Source organism: Brienomyrus brachyistius, chromosome 10 (assembly GCF_023856365.1).
Source record: "Brienomyrus brachyistius isolate T26 chromosome 10, BBRACH_0.4, whole genome shotgun sequence".
In the NCBI taxonomy this organism is placed as follows: domain Eukaryota; kingdom Metazoa; phylum Chordata; class Actinopteri; order Osteoglossiformes; family Mormyridae; genus Brienomyrus; species Brienomyrus brachyistius.
Genome location: NC_064542.1, coordinates 23055561 through 23072833, shown reverse-complemented (window position 1 = coordinate 23072833; position 17273 = coordinate 23055561). Strand labels below are relative to the sequence as shown.

Below are 17273 nucleotides of genomic sequence, written 5' to 3'. Positions count from 1 at the left end.
GGATTAAGGAACAGACACAGTAGCAGGTGTATCACCCACCTCACCAAGCATGTGGAACATCAGCAGGCATGCAAGAAGAACAGTTAAAATGGCAGGCTCACATCCCAACCACTGACTCAGAGGGGAGTGCCTCTCTAATGAGCTCCAAGAGACCAGAGCAGGCAGGATAAGCCTGCAGCCTAACTGGCCCCGACAGCACCATGCCATTGAAGGAGATTTCCTATAATGTCAGGGCTTATGTTAAAACAAGCCAACAGAAGTATGACTGGCAGCAGGACAGGCGATACAGACGTCAGCAGGCTTTCATACAGAGATAAAAAGCGTAATGCTACAAAACGTCTTCGAAATACACTCCCATATACACCGACAGACTATCCAAACCTACATGTGAATAATTGTCCATTCACTTTAGACCAGGAGAACATGGTTGAGAGTCAAATGAAATGTATTTACTTTTCTGTATTTACATTCTTACTGCAAAAAAAGTTTCTTAAAAGAAGAGAGAAAAGCACAACATTTCCAAGGTAATACTGAGGAGATTTCACGCTGACAGCCTCGGGATGCAGCAGACAGAGCAGGCTCCCATCTCACAAGCACGTCGCATGCGGCATTTCTCCTGGCGAGTTGCTGCACGCAGCGTTGCCACAGACGGGCTCTTGCAGACTTCAGATTCGTTTAGCGGCATGGACAGTAGGGGTCCAAGCTTTAAGAAGAATGTTCGGCATGCCATCTTGGCCGGCATCTCGTTCTCTCGCAAATGCCTGCGACAAAGGGTACTTTCCTTAACCGCCTTCCTGACTGCAGGCCCCCTCACATCCTCCCTGACCTTTTCTGTGCATCTTCAGATGCCACTGCCTGCGATTACAATCATGTTTGAGACTGTGCTGTGCGGTTACACGCCTGAAGTAGAAACGATCACGGAACAGTCTGATCAGCCAGCTGCATTACAGAGGTCTGCCGCTGAAGTGGAAAAAAATATATAAATACATAAAAAAGAAAACAAAAGTGATATTTAAAATGATTACGTTTCAGGTTCAGATGAAAGAAGCATGCAGAAGCGGTGTGTAAATGTGTGTGCGCTGGGGAGGGGGTTCTAGGAGCACTGGCTGACACACCCAATGGGGGAAAAAAAATCAAACCATTTATAATGTATAACCTGCCCTTGCAGACCACTCCTCCAGCCAATAGGGTCTGTTCTCTTTGGAAGTGAAGGATGGATGCCGTGGTTATTCAACTTTCACCTAGATTAAGTGCAAATGTCCACTTAATGCCGGCATACACATGCACGCACCTGAGGAGAAAACCAGCAGACCCCCCACCCCACAGGGCTCTTTCCTTGGTCACAGATAATCCCTGCTGCGGCACAGAAAGGCTGCTGAGTTTTGCTTCCTGTAAACGGACAGATGTTAGGGTGGGTTAATTTGACTTTAACGCAGCACTGTTGTAAACAGTATAATCATGTTTACTATAATGAAAGGAAAGGGCATAGTAAAAATCATAACTTGCAGTAAAATAAACCATAAAATGGAATTTTCCATATTAATCGCTTGTGAAAATGCAGCACAAAAAGAAAAAGAAATGTACTCGTTCTTCAAGAGGCCCGAAGCCACAGGATTCCTGCAATCATACAGACTTGGTCCGCAGGCCAGCTTCAGAAACTACTATGCAACATAGAGTATTTAAATTAGAAAAGCTATTTTGCCATATCATACATACACGAGCAAGAGGCTATAATGGAAATAGATGCAGCATCACAATTAGACCATTGTCATTTTAATGTCATGCCTACCATCGGTGACACACAGAGGGAGAGTCGAGTGAGCAGCAGACCAGAAAAACACCGACTCGTTTTGGGTTATTGCCATTTCTGTGACAGTGGCAGTGAGCAGCACAGTGTTGCATGATATACCAACAACCCCCCCCCACCCCACCCCAAACAATTGTTCAATAAAATGGACGTTTTCAGGGCATGTATTTCTTTTGAGGACTTTTTAGGCATGACTGCTGCTTGTAGTTTTACATGCCTGGTCTGGCATCAGCCCAGAGCTGTTGTGAGCCTGGACTTCAGCCAACAGTCCTTTAGGTCCACATTCCCCACTCAGAGAATGAAACGAAAAACTGCAAATGACAAATTAGGAAATAACCCCCTCCAACATACACAAAGACCACAGATTCATATCTTTGCATTCATTTCTATGAGCTTAACCCTAATCCCAACCATGACAACCCAGCCCTAACCATAACCAAAAGTAACAAAAACAAAATACAAAACTTTTGGCATTTTTAGTTTTCTTTTTTTTGATTGCATTCACAGATTGTTGTACTTTAAAACTGAGGTTGTCCTTGTGGGGACTGAAAAAAATGGTAGAGGGAAAAAAAGCCAGACACACTCAATTATAATGATTAAAATCATCAATAGATTGAAATGCTCCCAACAACCATTAAATTGCGGAAATACAGTCCTACTAAAGCACTTGTTTTGGACATTCGGGACCCTGCATTTTGTGGAGCAACAGTGGCGTTCATAAACACATGACATTTCCAGTTCCTGGTCCTTACAAATGAGCAAAACCTTACAGAGGGAGAGAGACGTGGCCTCGGAGAACTGTCCGTTATTTCTGCACAGCAAGGTCATCAACATGGGCTGCTGCGCGGATCAATCAGACAGACTAACGAAGCGGAACCTGCAGGCGTGAGTCTCACACGCGTCCACGCAACTCGGGCTGACCTTGTGGTGCGTGTCCTGCCAAGCTGAGCCCAGTTTCTGCTGGGCTTCTCTCCAGGTGACACTACTACCACGATCTCAACAGCCACTCACTGGCAGGACACAGAACAAAAAGGTCATGGTAATTGTCGTAATTGTAGTAAGACAGACATAACTCAGCCAAGGCTGTGCGAGAGCACAGTGGGTTCAGATTTCACTCTGTGGGAATAAGCAAACAAGGAACAGCATGCACACAGGAAAATTAACACTCTGTCAGGTCATGCCATTTTCACGGCCCCCCCATGCCACAAGGAAGGCGCCAACGCCAGTGTTTCCAGGGAAACGGAAGATCCAACATAAGAGCATAATCAAACCAGAGAACAGTTTGCATTTCTAACCAAACACAGAAGTTCCCATTGTCCAAAAATCTAATTCTAACATTATTTATGGTCCTTACCTGTCAAAAATGTAATCATCTTGGCTTCTGGCTGCTGCAAAGCAGCGCTTCATCTTTCATTGGTAATACAAACAGTAAAATGCCTTTCTGCACACTGCTGGGTCTGATCTATAAATTAAACGACTCCAATTGAGGTCTGGTAATGAGTTCATTACTGCTGCTCGGTTCCACACTCCCATCCCAGCTGAGGGCCAGGTTGAACCAATTTTGATCTCTGCCACTTCTGGGCAGCACTCAGAAACCAAACAAAAAACACAAAATGGACAAACTCTCTGTTTCACCTTTCCCAATGTCCAGCTTCTCATGGTAGCAGTCAGGTAAGATTCCCCAGTGCAACAAAATATCTATCAGCTCACAAGAACCATGATTTTTGGAACAGGACAGTGGTATAGTCACGAGACTGGGGTTATATAAAAAAAAAAAAACACACAGTATCCAGTGCTCTGGCGGTCTTCCACTCCAAAAAGCACACAGATTCAACTCAAGATGCACTGATGTTCTCTTCCATGACTGGCATCAAAAGGCCAATCCAGACTGTGGCAGGAAAGGAAAAAGGGAAAATACACAATGTACACAGCTGCGGCTCCATTTTATTAGGGGACAGACAGCACTCTGGCTAATAAGCTGCTAGATTTTAGCTTGCAGGCACAACTTGTGCTTTGGTGTCCTCATCAAAGTATGAGGCACCAGTTTTAGAGAGGGGAGGGGGATGGTCAGCTGAACCACTACTATCAAATTGTTACCTTTTCCTACAACTTTTCCCCTGGGTCTCGATGACATTTATATTCCATTACACCAGCATGGAGGCATGTGCCAGTGGCAAACATCTCATCAGCATTAGAGGCACCTGCATTCTAACCATACAGAATGACAGGGGGGCATGTGGATAACCTGGTCAGCCACAGCCTATCCCCAGAACAGTCAAACGACATGGAGGAGCACATAGCTACAATGTTTGATTACAAGACATGAACGTCTCGAAATGAGAAATTCATAGTCATAGTATTTCCGCGTGTATAGCCAACTGGAGGTTGCTGAGGTGACAATACAGATGGCAGCCAACGCGGTGAATGCTTAATCTGAAGGTGAGGTGTGCCAAATGCCCCTGGGACTTTACAGCTAACTCAAAAACACTCCATGCCCTGAAAAAACCTGTGAGATAAAATGCATTAGTTATAGCAAACTGAGCGCCGAAGCACAGGTTTTGAGTCTTTGTGCCGCAAATAGAGAATGTGAACAGGGTTTTCATTTTATATGCCTTTCAAGCGCTTACACAATAGTGAAAGGATAAGGATGTATCTCATGCAATTCCATCAAGAAAAGTGAACTTCAGAAAAAAAAAACTGAAGCAAATTGCCAGCCATGGCAACAATAAAATCAGCATAACATCTCCATGAAAGCACTTTGCTATGAAGTCAGATAAAGCTGTCCGATTTTACTTTCAGCCTGAAGACTCTAATTCATCACGAAGAATCTCAGAGCTCATGCACAGCACACCAAGTGTGTTTGTGGGTCAGGTTGTGCGGGGGGTGTTGTCAATGGCAGAAGCCTCTCACCATTTACAGCCGCTACCAATCCCTATCACAACACCATCCACACTCCAGTGATTACCGCATCTTCTCCACGCAGACGGAAAATATATATTTTCTTGCAGCCAGGGAAAGGAGGCAAAACAGAAGAGATATACATTTGTGTCACCGCTTGATGTCACGACAGTTTGTGATCTAAAATCATTAGCTGGCAACTTGCTCAAAATCACAAGAGAAGCATCAAGCGATGTGTGTAATCCACAGGATGGAATCCTTAACATCAGCGGCAAAGGATTACGGCTGCTCTGTGCCTCCCTGGAAACAAACAAAACCAATCTGCAGATTAAGAGTCCAGGAGGGTCTATGGGATAAAACCCTGCTAGGGCTCTGGGTCTCTTCATTGATACTGTCCGAAAACTGAAAAATAATAAACCTGAGTAAGACATTAAGTGTTTTCATGCTAACATTGACTAATTCTTAGCACATTTAGATTACTGGAAAGAAAGTGCTTCTGCTATTTATTGAAAAGACTGCCAAGACACATACTGTAACAGGAATTTGTACACATACTCTGTGTACTATCAAAGGGCAGACAGAACTCCTCAAATTACACAGCAACCATGTCCCACAAACGCACCTAGTAATAGACCTGATTCCTCTGCGGGGTGATTTCAGTTCACTCCATCTGGTTGGGAAAATGGCCTTTGTACTCCACCCTTTTGCAGTTAGGCAAGAGACAAAAAAAAAAAAAAAAAAAAAACAGTGGGGGTGGGGTGAATTAAGCCACACAAAAACATGGAAGGGAGAGGATGAAAGAATGCTGATGGACCCAGCAGGGAAAGGCTGCACAGCGATGGCTTTAGAGAGCAGCAAGCATCGGTAGGACACAGAGGAAGCCGGCTTTGGAAGGATGGCTGCTAACAGCGTCCAGTCCCACAAATCCCTTAAGCCTTCAGCACACCATTGCTTGCGAGAGAAGGGGACACAGGGAGATACATGCCAGGAAACATCTGGCAAAAAATGACCTTAGCTCTGAAAGCATAGGAAGCATGGGAAGCATAATCAACTCTCTAGACAGATTGAAGCATTCCTTGCAGTTTTCTGCCTGTTTCACAGAAAAAAATGAGTATTCCACTTCTCACACGGTGTAATGGCCATCAGTTGGACTTTCAAGCTCATTTAGGAGGTGTTTGTTAAGGCTCCCATTCGCGATGATCAAATACGCCAAGAAAGGATTTGCTTCTGAAAATGACACGTACAAAATTCCATTGACTAAAAGAGTCTTTTTCAAGGATCGACTGAACAGGGATAAAATTAGAACACAAACTGAATCTGAAGCTGAATGAGAACACAAACAGAACAAAATCTTAAGATCGCAGACAGTGACACCTTCCATGATAAATTAAAAAACCAAAATAAATCACTACAACACAAGAAGCAGCCTACTGGAGCAATAACAACAACGGAAAGAATAAAGATCCACAAAGGAGCAATTGCATCCTCAGTTCACTCGGGGACTGTCTGAATTGTTTAAACTTTGACTACATGTAAACATGTGCTTGTCAGTTCATGGAGTGAGACCTCTGCACTGCCTTGTGCCTATATTGCTCAAGGGCGATATCGTTCTCTCCCTGTTGCTAGGAGACAAAACTTTCCACTTGATTCACTAAAGATATGTTGTGGGTTTTTTCCCCCCCCAAACTCCAGTAATTCACACTGCTTCTCACGCAGCTCGCCACTCCAAAAAGACTCAGGGAGAAGAGTGCAAACCTAATGAGGAAAGGGAGTGTCTTGAAGGTGAAAATACGCAACAGCATGGCAGGAAGTGAGATTAATGGGATGCCTGACGGGGAGCAGACACCCACATTCGGGTCCAAATCAGCAGCGTCGATACCTGCATTGTCTTCAAGGCATGTCTTGTCAATAGATGCTTGGAGGAATTCCACGCAGCACATAATCACTCCTCTTAGATTCAATAACCCTTTCAGAGTTATACTCATCATCAGAAAGTAAAGCCTGGACACAGAACAAAAAGGTCAAGGTAACTGTAGTAAATTGACGAGAAAGGAAAGGAATTGCTGAGGACGGGCCTTTCCGACATTGAAAGAAGCGCAAAATAAAAAGGAAAAAAAATAAAAAAATCAATGCCACTCACCCAACCAATGGTCTGCTAATCTTTGTATCAAGGTTACATCAGTCCGTGTAACTTGAATTTAAAATCGATGCAAGGCTCGTTCAGGCATCACTTACTCCATTAGCACATTATATTTTTAACTCATGCTCATTTAGGGGAGATTGCAGCCTGCAGAGTTCACTTCACCACACTCTCTGAGTGCATATTTTTGGGTTGTTTGTTAATGAGCCCATTTTCCTACCTTTCAGAATAAATGTTTGGGGAGCAGAAACCCTCCTTCAGCCTAGCTGCTTTGCATACTATTCATAAAAAGTGCTGGACTGTTGACTTGCAAGTTCAAATCCTAGAATAAAAGCCCCTCTTATAACCACTAGATGTGGTTTTTAACAAAGAAACTGTGCAGTTAAACATCCAGTACTATAAAACATTTACATTGTTCACATTGTTCCCCTAGTTTACTATGAGCCAATTATTTACTTTGTAAATGTGTCAATAAATATTTTTAAGAACTGCACCAAAGCAGCAACTGTAATAAGTTTTTGTTTCCTCTCAAAAAAGAGGACAGAAATTTAACACAGCCAATGGACCCACGTCTCAAAATTCAAAATATTTAGCCTCCAATTTACCTTTAAAGTCTCTCATTCCTCAGCCATAGCTCACGGTAATTAAGAGGGTTTTTGCTGCACGCATCTCAAACCGATGTGCAGAGGAGCAGATGTGTAGCGAATTGGCAGTCTTTAATCTCAGACTGAACACACTTTTAATCAAAAAGCAATATGCCTACACGAGCTGGGAATCTAGTGATTGCAAGGGAAAGGAAAAAAAATTAGACATTTTTCACAGAGACCAGTTATATCATTAAAAAGAAAGGCACTTGAGATAAATATAAACTAGAGATCACTTGAGACAACTATAAGCAGTTGAAAAAGATTATGTTCACTTGCAGGGTTATAATTCAAGGGGCTGACAAATTGTGAACTGATGTGCTACTATGTGTTAGGACTGGAAGACCATGCTTCACTCACTATCAGTAATCGGGGATTCCTACTTTAAAAAAACACTTGAACATGCATTCCTTTTTCCAATGCATTAATCAGCAAAAAAATTAAAAAAATCAAGAAGTCCCACATTTCACAAATGTGATTATAATTACTAATTATGATGGTGATAATTTCTTATATTGGCGATATTGTGATCAGGGTTTAGTACAGAAACAGGGTCAGATGTTAAAACAAGGATGTTTACATAGTTGTCTTTCTTCCCCCAAAAACATCCATCTGAAATATATCAGAACAAAAATGACCACAAAACAGCATTGATGGTTGTCAGATGCTGTCAGCTAGCTGAAACCTCCAACCAGGCCCCAGCAGTCTAAATGACAAAAAGCCTTCCAAAGTGAACATGACTTGGGAACACAAACAGCATCGCCTGGGCTGGCACGTCCCATAATCCCTTGTAATGAAGAACATGCCGAGTTTTTGAGGGAAGCATTGTCTGGGTCCCCAGTGAACCACGGATGCCGCATCTGACAGCTGGGAAAGCACAACCGGCAGAGTGGTAAATTTGGCGTGGGTCACACTTGACCCAATGGTTTCCAGCAGTGCCCTTCTGCATGACTGCAGCATGTATGTTGTGGCATCATACCTTTATTAGAAGACACAGGACAGTACTGCCAGAAGCAGAAAACCTAGAACTAAATGACTACTGATGATTTTGATCTGTTTATTTCACCTCACTGTAAGCTGTCACACAAGCCATACCATTTGGCATCACAAAGTTTGTCGTTATAGATGACGACGATGACAACAGCAGCAGCAGAAAAACTACGGCTTTCATGAAATTATTAGCAATTAATTTTTTTCAGGTATATTTAAGTTAAAGGGGCAGTGTTAGGTCCAGGACAAAATGACTTAGGGTGCATCTAAAATTAGTGAGTGGACACAATGCCCACAACCACATCATAGTTAAGGGAGCAATTTATTAATCTGAGCCTTAAGCACCACTGTAAACTTGGGCCTGTAAAGGGGAAAATGGAACCAACATTTAATTCAAAGTTAAAGAATAAAAGAAAGTTAGTTTTGGCCGTTCTTACTGAAATTCCTTGGATGTGTTTTTCATATCAATTCCCTCAGGAGGTCAACCTTGAAATGTGGAATGACTCTTCACCAATCAGAAGGCAATACCTAAACCCACTGTCAGGCCCATGCAACAACTCAGAGCACATAGATATGTCCATCTGGAGCACACGCATTAGCTGTTCTTCAACCATTATGCTACTTAACTTCGATAGCACAACCTGCTCCAAACTCATGGTATAACCATCCATCCATCCATCCATCCATCCTCCTCTACTCATCTATACCTGGGTTGCGGAGACTGCAATCTAAGAAGATTTATAGACCTCCCTCTCCAGCCACGTCTTCCAGAGGGATACCAAAGTGTTCTTAAGCCAGCCAACAGATAAAATCTCTCCAGTGTGTCCTGGGTCTGCCACAGGGGCTCCTCCCGTTTGGACATGCCCAAAACACCAGCCCAGAAACACACTCAGGAGGCATCCTAACCAGATGCACAAACCAATTCAGCTGGTTCCTGGTGCAAGTGCAGCAGCTCTATTCTGAGCACAGTGGCTCTACTCTGAGCCCATTCCGAATGTCCGAGCTCCTCACCCTATCCCCAAGGCTAAACCAAGGAAGCTTATTCTCACCCCTTATATCTGCATTCTCTTTCTTTCTGTCAATATCAAAGCTCATGATCAAAGGTGACCAGTAAATCTAAAGTTTTGCAATCCAACTGAGCTCTCTCTTCACCATGACAGACCAGTACAACTTCCACATACAGTGCCCTCTCTAATGTTTGAGACAAAGACACATTTTTCCTTGATTTACCCCTCTGCTCCTGTTTAAAATTTTAAATCAAACAATTCTACCTTGATTAAAGTGTAAATTCCAGACTTTATATTAAAGTTATTTGCATACATTTCATTTTCGCCATATTTTTTATAACACTTTTTATACAAATTCTCACTCATTTCAGGGCACCATAGGCGTCACATGTGCTTGTGATTACTCTGGTGTGTCTCACTGCTTCATTAGTGCAGGCATAAGATACCTAGGCTTGCTTCTACCATTTGGAGTCTGTAGTTGCCATTGTTAAACACGAAGAGAACAGCTGTGCCAATGAAAGTCAAAGAAGCTATTACAAAGCAGGAAAAACAAGAATAAAACCATTAGAGACATTGGGTAAACCTTAGGATTACCAAAATCAACTCTCTGGAATATCATTAAGAAGAAAGAATGCACTGGTGAGCACAGTAATCGCAAATGGACTGATAGGCCAAGGAAGACCTCCACTGCTGATGGCAGAAGAATCCCCACTATGGTAAAGAAAAATTCCCAAACGCCTGTCCAACAGATCAGAACCAGTCTTCAGGAGGCAGGTATGTCTTTGTCAGAGACTACTATCCACAGACAGAAATACAGAGGCTACACTGCATGACGAAAATTAGTTACCCACAAAAACAGGATGGCCAGATTACAGCTTGGGAAAAGTACTTACAGTAGAAGAGCCTGCAGAATTCTGGAAAAAGGTCTTATAGACAGACGAGACCAAAATTAACCTGTATCAGAGTGATGGCAAGAGGAAAGTGTGGAGGCGAAAAGGAACTGCCCAAGATCCAAAGCATACCAGCTCATCTGTTAAACATGGTGGTGGGGGTGTTGTGGCTTGGGCATGTATGGCTGTCACAGGTACTGACACATTTATTTTCATTGATGATTTAACTGCTGATGGCAGTTGCACAATGAATTCTAAGATGTACAGAAACATCTTACCTGAACAAGTTCCAGTAAATGCCTCCGAATTCATTGGATGGCACTTCGTCATGCAACAAGATAATGATACCAAACATACTGCTAAGGCAGTAAAAAAATTTAAAATTCTTGAATGGCCAAGCCAGCCACTTGATTTAAATGCAAATGAGCATACCTTCCATATGCTGAAGAAGAAACTGAAAGGGAGAAGCCTCTGGAACAAGCAGGAGCTGAAGGTGGCTGCAGGACAGGCTTGGCAGAGCATCACCAGACATAGACATCACCAGATGCTGAGTATCATAGACTTTGCAAGCAGTCATTGCATTGTAGATATGCAACAAAGTACTAAACATGACTGCTTTAATACACCTATCTTTTCTTTGTCCCAAACATTAGGGTGCCCTGAAATGAGGGTATGTATATGTATAAAAATGTTGTAATTTCTACATGATGAAACAGAAATGTATGCAAACTTTAATATAAAGTAAGGAATGTGCAGTTTAATCTCATCAGAATAGATTAATGTAAACTTTTAAACTGAGGAGTAAATCATGGAAAAATGTGTCTTTATCCCAAACATTATGGAAGGCACTCTAACTGCTGATGCTGTACTGACACACCTGTCAATCTCCCTCTCCATTCTTCCCTCATTTGTAAATAAGACCCCGAGATACTTAAACTCCTCCACTTGAAGCGCTAACTAATCTCCATCCTAGAGGGAGTAATCCATCCTTTTCTGGTTCAGAACCATGGCCTCCAAATTAGAGGTCTTGGTCCTCATCCTGGCCACTTTACACCTGGCTGTAAACCACCTCAGTGCATGCTAGACATTACTACTTGATGAAGCACACAGGACCACATTCTACGCAAAAAAGCAAAGATGTGATCCTGCGGTCACCATACTGGACACCTTCCATCCCTTCAATACAGCTAAAAATATTATCCATAAAAATTATAAACAGAATCGATGACAACGGGTAGCCCTGGCAAACACCCACCAAGAACAATATGACTTACTACCGGTAATGCAAACCATATTCTTGCTCCAGTTATATAGGAACCTAATAGTACGTCTGCCAGTCCAGAGGCACTGCCCCCATTCTCCAAGCAATGTTGAAGAGTCGTGTCACCCAAAACAGCACATCAACATCCAGAGCCTTCAGGAATCTCATCCTCCCCCTAGGGCCTTACTACTAAGGAATTTTACTACTTCTGTGACTTCAGACTTAGTAATAGAGTTGCACTGATCCAATATTCAGATCGGAGCTGATCCAGATCTATTGGACGGATCGGGAATCAGCCATACGTGACATCCACGTCCGATACTTACTTATTTAGGTTTTGCCAATCTCAAAAAGATAGCTCCCAAGTTGTGTTAAATCCATTTGTACAATCAATCGTATGGCAGCTCCCTCCCATTTTAGATGTGTTTTGTGGCATTCAAGCTGAACGCTAATGCTGCCACTCTTTGGGTGTGAGCGCAGTGACTTCAACCTGCTGTGACATGCATCATGCGCATACCCTTCACAGGAGGAGTAGTATAACATCAATAAGAGAGTGACGATCTGGAAGCATTTTATGCTTTTAACAGCAACTATTTGCACACAAGTGGAAAATCCCACTAAACACAGAGCGCACAATTGTGCAAGGCAATGCCAGTAATATGAAAAAAGCAATGAATGATTTGGGAGTCGCTAGCTTGGGTGGTTTTGCTCACTCGCTACAGCTTGTGATACAGGGGAGGCTGTGATCGCAGCAGAGTGTCCCACTGTTGCGAGTGGGAGAAAAATGTGGGGCATTTTAAGCATTTGCCACTTGCGTATACTCGCTTGGAAGATATCAAAATTGAACTGCAAATCCCTCAAAAAATGCTTAAAACAAGATGTACAAATGAAGTTGTATATAGTACATTACACGTTTCTACTAGCCTAATTAGAGATTTTTTTAATCGTACATTTTTCCATCTGTATTTATCCATCCATCCATTTTCCAAACCGCTTATCCTACTGGGTCGCGGGGGGTCCAGAGCCTATCCCGGAAGCAATGGGCACAAGGCAGGGAACAACCCAGGATGGGGGGCCAGCCCATCGCAGGGCACACTCACACACCATCCACTCACACATGCACACCTACGGGCAATTTAGCAAGTCCAATTAGCCTCAGCATGTCTTTGGACTGTGGGGGGAACCCGGAGGAAACCCCACGACGACATGGGGAGAACATGCAAACTCTGCACAAATGTGACCCAGGCAGAGACTCGAACCTGGGTTCCAGAGGTGTGAGGCAACAGTGCTAACCACTGCACCATCATGCCGCCCCCCATCTGTATTTACTAGTTTAGAAATAATAATTATATATACAATATATAATTATATTAAAATATTAAAGTTAAAAGATCTCTTGTTTCAGTATCAGCAGTTGTGTATCAGAATCAGCCATTCCTACTTAGAAATTGGCAATAATTCTATTTCCTATCAGAAGAGCATGTCAGCAGCATTCAGTAGGTCCTCAAAGCATTCCTTTTACCATCTGACTATATCCCCAGTTGAGGTCAACAATACTCCATCCCTGCGTAAACAGCAAGGGGAAAATCCTGCTTCCCCTCCTGAGTCACCTGACAGAATTTCTTCAAAGGTCCATTTCCATGGCTTCACCAAACTCCACTGACACTCAAGTTTTTGCTTCCGGAATTGTCAATGCTACACTCCGCTTGGTCTGCCAATACCTGTCAGCTGCCTCTGGAGTTCCACAAGCTAACCAAGCTCGGAAGGCCTCCTTTTTCAGCCTGACAACACTGTTTACCGTTGGTGTCCATCACCTAGTTCAGGGACTGCCGTCACAATAGGCACCAACAGCCTTATGACCATAACCGCCTCAGCAATGGAGGCACAGAATATGAACCACCTGGGCTTAATGACTCCAGTCTCAAAATGTAAGAAGTTCTGCCAGGATGCGAGTTAAAGATCTCTCAGACAGGAGGCTCTGTCAGATTGCTCCCAGCACACCCACACTATATGATTTGGTCTGCCAGGTCTGTCTGGCATTTTTCCCCCATCAACTGATCCAACTCACCAGCAAATGGTGATCAGATGACAGCTCAGTGCTTTTCTTCTCCAGAGTGCCATAAATACGGACACAGATCTGATAATGTGACTACAAAATTAGACATTTATCTATAGCCTAGGGTATCATGGTCCCAGGTGCACTTATGAACACCCTTATACTTGAAAATGGTCAAACTGACTAGCACAGAGGTCTGATAACAAAGCACCACTCAAGGTCAGATTGGGCAGGACATTCCTCCCAATCACACCCTTCCAGGTTTCATGGTCATTACTCACGTAAGCATTAAAGTCCCTCAACAGAACAATGGAGTGCCCACGCGGAGTACCTCCCAGGACCCCACCCAAAGTATCCAAGAAGGCCAATACTCTGAACAAATGTTCAGTGATTAAGCACAGACAACAGTCTGATCCTGTACCCAAACAAAGTCAAACGGATGCAGTCATTCACTGGGGTGATCTCCAAGATACCACCACCAAACCAGGGCGCTATGAGTAGACCCACACCTGCCCCGCACCTCCCCCTAGGGCAACCCCAGAGTGAAATTGAGTCCAGCCCCATTCCAAAAGTTTGGTTCCCGTGCTGTGTCTTGAGGTTTACTATTTCTACTCCAGTGTAGGAAATTTAAGAAATATTTAGGGGGCAACTTTTGCTCCCCTCTGTCTAAAATATAGGGGCATTTATGAAACTTTAGGGGCACTTAAAAACTAAAAATAATCATTACTGCGTAAAGTTTCTGTTTTTATTGTAAAATGCACCCAGATTAAAATGCATATAGCAATCACTACTTTGTGCCATCATGAGTAAACAAAATGCATACTACTGCCGTTTCAAAGAGAACTGTGCAGTCATCTGTATGTGTGAAAGAAAGCAGAAGACAGTTCTATTTAAGCTCTGTTTTGGCTCTTAATAGACTTTGTATATGCATCATGCATTAGTTTAGAGATGAAGTAAAAACTTCATCACAGTCTTTGAAATACTATTTAACGGTGTATTTTAAAACACCCACCTTACAAACTTGAAGGTTTATTAAAAAATATCTGCAAACCACCAACTACCTCTTAAGATGCTTACTGAACGGTTTGACTTTAGCTGTGAATTTTGGGAGTCTGCGCAACGATACAACGAAGCTCTTGCATTTATTACACCCATGAAACTATACTATTGGTTTTAACATACAATAAAGGGTGTATTGATATAAACAGGAGTGTCATCATATAACTTGTTTTGAAAATATATCAATGTACCACAGAAATTGGATATACTGCCCAGATCTAGGTGACTGAAAATGTTGTTGATGAGTGGGTGGCAAGATCATGGACAAGCAGACGATCCATTGGCACTCCCCTCACAGAGATCGGCTTATTTGTTTTTGAATCAACATCTTTATTAAAAAATAAAACTAGAAATAGCCATGGATCATAAGACCATTAAACAGCAGTACAGAGTTACTGCTACATGTTATATTAACTTATGTACTTAAATAGGGTGAACAATAGCAATGTTTAACACACGAGTGGCAGAAATGGAAAATAAATTCAATTAATATAAATAAAATAATGGCTTATTCCATGTTTCTAAAACCTAGGCCCTGGTCTCCCTAATCTGGGTAAGGCTGCATGGTCCTTATTCTTCCCCATCATGGGAGTCTTCTGAATCTGAATTTCATGCCACTGAATTCTATGGATTATACATATATTGTATGACAATAAAGACCCACTTGACTTGACTCTGGCCTCTCACATAGGACCAATTTGCTTTGGGAGACCCTACTAGGGCCAACTGTCCTTGACAAAATAGCTCCTTGGATCACAGTTCCAAACAAACATCTCCGTCACAGTAAAGTGGTGATTGGTTGAGGAGGGTATAACCATATTTAAAATCACTCAATGTACAATTCAGATGTTAAGATTGTAATAAATTGAGTGTAATCATTTTACAGTTAATTTACCATTCACAAAACGATAGAGAGTAGAGAGGTCCTTCCTTGCTTAACTTTATGTCACCGTTTCTTTGTATAGCTGTATGTTATTAGACAATTAAAATGTGAACCCTTCCAACAGCACTAATAACTACAGAAAAAAGAGGGCTTTGCCTACAGGGACTGTTGCAGGCAGGACAGCCGAGAAGGGGCACAGCGCTGCACCTACAAGTGATCGCCTAATCTAGTATGGCTAATGGAGACAGGTATGCAATTTCCTAATTTGGTCTCTCTCACACACACACACACACACACACACACACACACACACACACACACACACACACACACACACACACACACACACACACACACACACACACAAATTGATCAAAATTATTTGCATTTATGGAAAAGTAAGACTGGATCTAATTCACTCTGCTTTAGTTCAGACCATATTTGCCAAGCACAGAGGTGATACAGACAGGCTACATCAGTCATGTAAGCATCAAAACTTGGATTTAAAGAGTTATACAGTGCATTTATTTATATATATACACACATTTTGTCAGATCTGACTGTAAACAGTGATCATGTGAAATATCATTTTTAAAAAGAGTAACAGAACAATAACCAACAACAACCAAAAAAATAGGAACACACACACACACACACACACACACACACACACACACACACACACACACACACACACACAACACCAATTAAAAATTAAAATAAGAAAAAGTGCACACGGGGAAGCAGTGTTCACTTTCAATACAAGTTTAAAGCCGTGCTATAGACCAGTGATTCCCAACCGGGGGTACGCGTACCCCTAGTGGTACGCGAGCACATTACAGGGGGTACGTGGAAAAAATTTTTATATTTAATTTCCCTGATGATGGGTAAATATTATCAGCCATTCCATTAGCTGTGCCCTGGTATAGAAAGAAAATCTATCTGGGATGTGTTGCTTAATGAATTAAATGTTCAAGTTATGGAGATTTAATAAAATGTTTTAAATTTGATAATCAGTTGTACGTTCTACTTTTATTGAATCATCAACACATTTGACAAAGGGGGTACTTGTGGTATGAGAAAATCTCTCAGGGGGTACACAATTCAAAAAAGGTTGGGAAACACTGCTATAGACAGTGCTGCAGAAAAATAATCCAATGAAACACAATTTAATATACAGGATACACTTCCATTTAACATGCGGAACAGCGGTTGTTGGGAAACTTGACTCCAACATTCAAAGTGTAATCTAAAAAACTGGGTAAACAACCATAATGCAGCTGGATTAACGCAGAAGCACATCCAACAATGTCACGACTAAACAGGGGAGTCTTCCAACTTCACTTTAAGACCGTGATAAAGAGTTCTCCGGAGGGGGAGAGTAATGGTCAAAAACCCATCACAAAACACAAGTTATACCGAGATGGGCCGTGAATCAGGGTCAAAGTAAGAAACAAAATTTATTAATAACTGCAGATACTGAACGAATGAGCAGGGTCAAATCTTCAGATTCCAACATGCCTGTAATGGGCATATCCAATTGTCTGTCAGGGGTGGTGGGGGAGGCAGTCTAATAAAATGCATATTGATCGGATGGACATGCACATGGTAGAGAGCTTTTGTAATCATCATGTATAG

The 17273-nt window shown here is 42.3% G+C and overlaps 1 protein-coding gene across 5 annotated transcripts in view; it reads right to left on the bottom strand.

The window, feature by feature from the left end:
• Nucleotides 1-17273, bottom strand: part of enox2 (ecto-NOX disulfide-thiol exchanger 2) — a 159472-nt gene that overhangs the window by 137471 nt on the left and 4728 nt on the right. Inside the window, exon 2 of one of the 5 annotated variants that reach the window (XM_049027580.1) lies at nt 1292-1389. The exons of the other annotated variants lie outside the window; for them this stretch is intronic. The gene's annotated coding sequence lies outside the window, so the exon portion shown is untranslated. The remainder of the gene's footprint in view (nt 1-1291; nt 1390-17273) is intronic. 5 annotated transcript variants of the gene reach the window in all.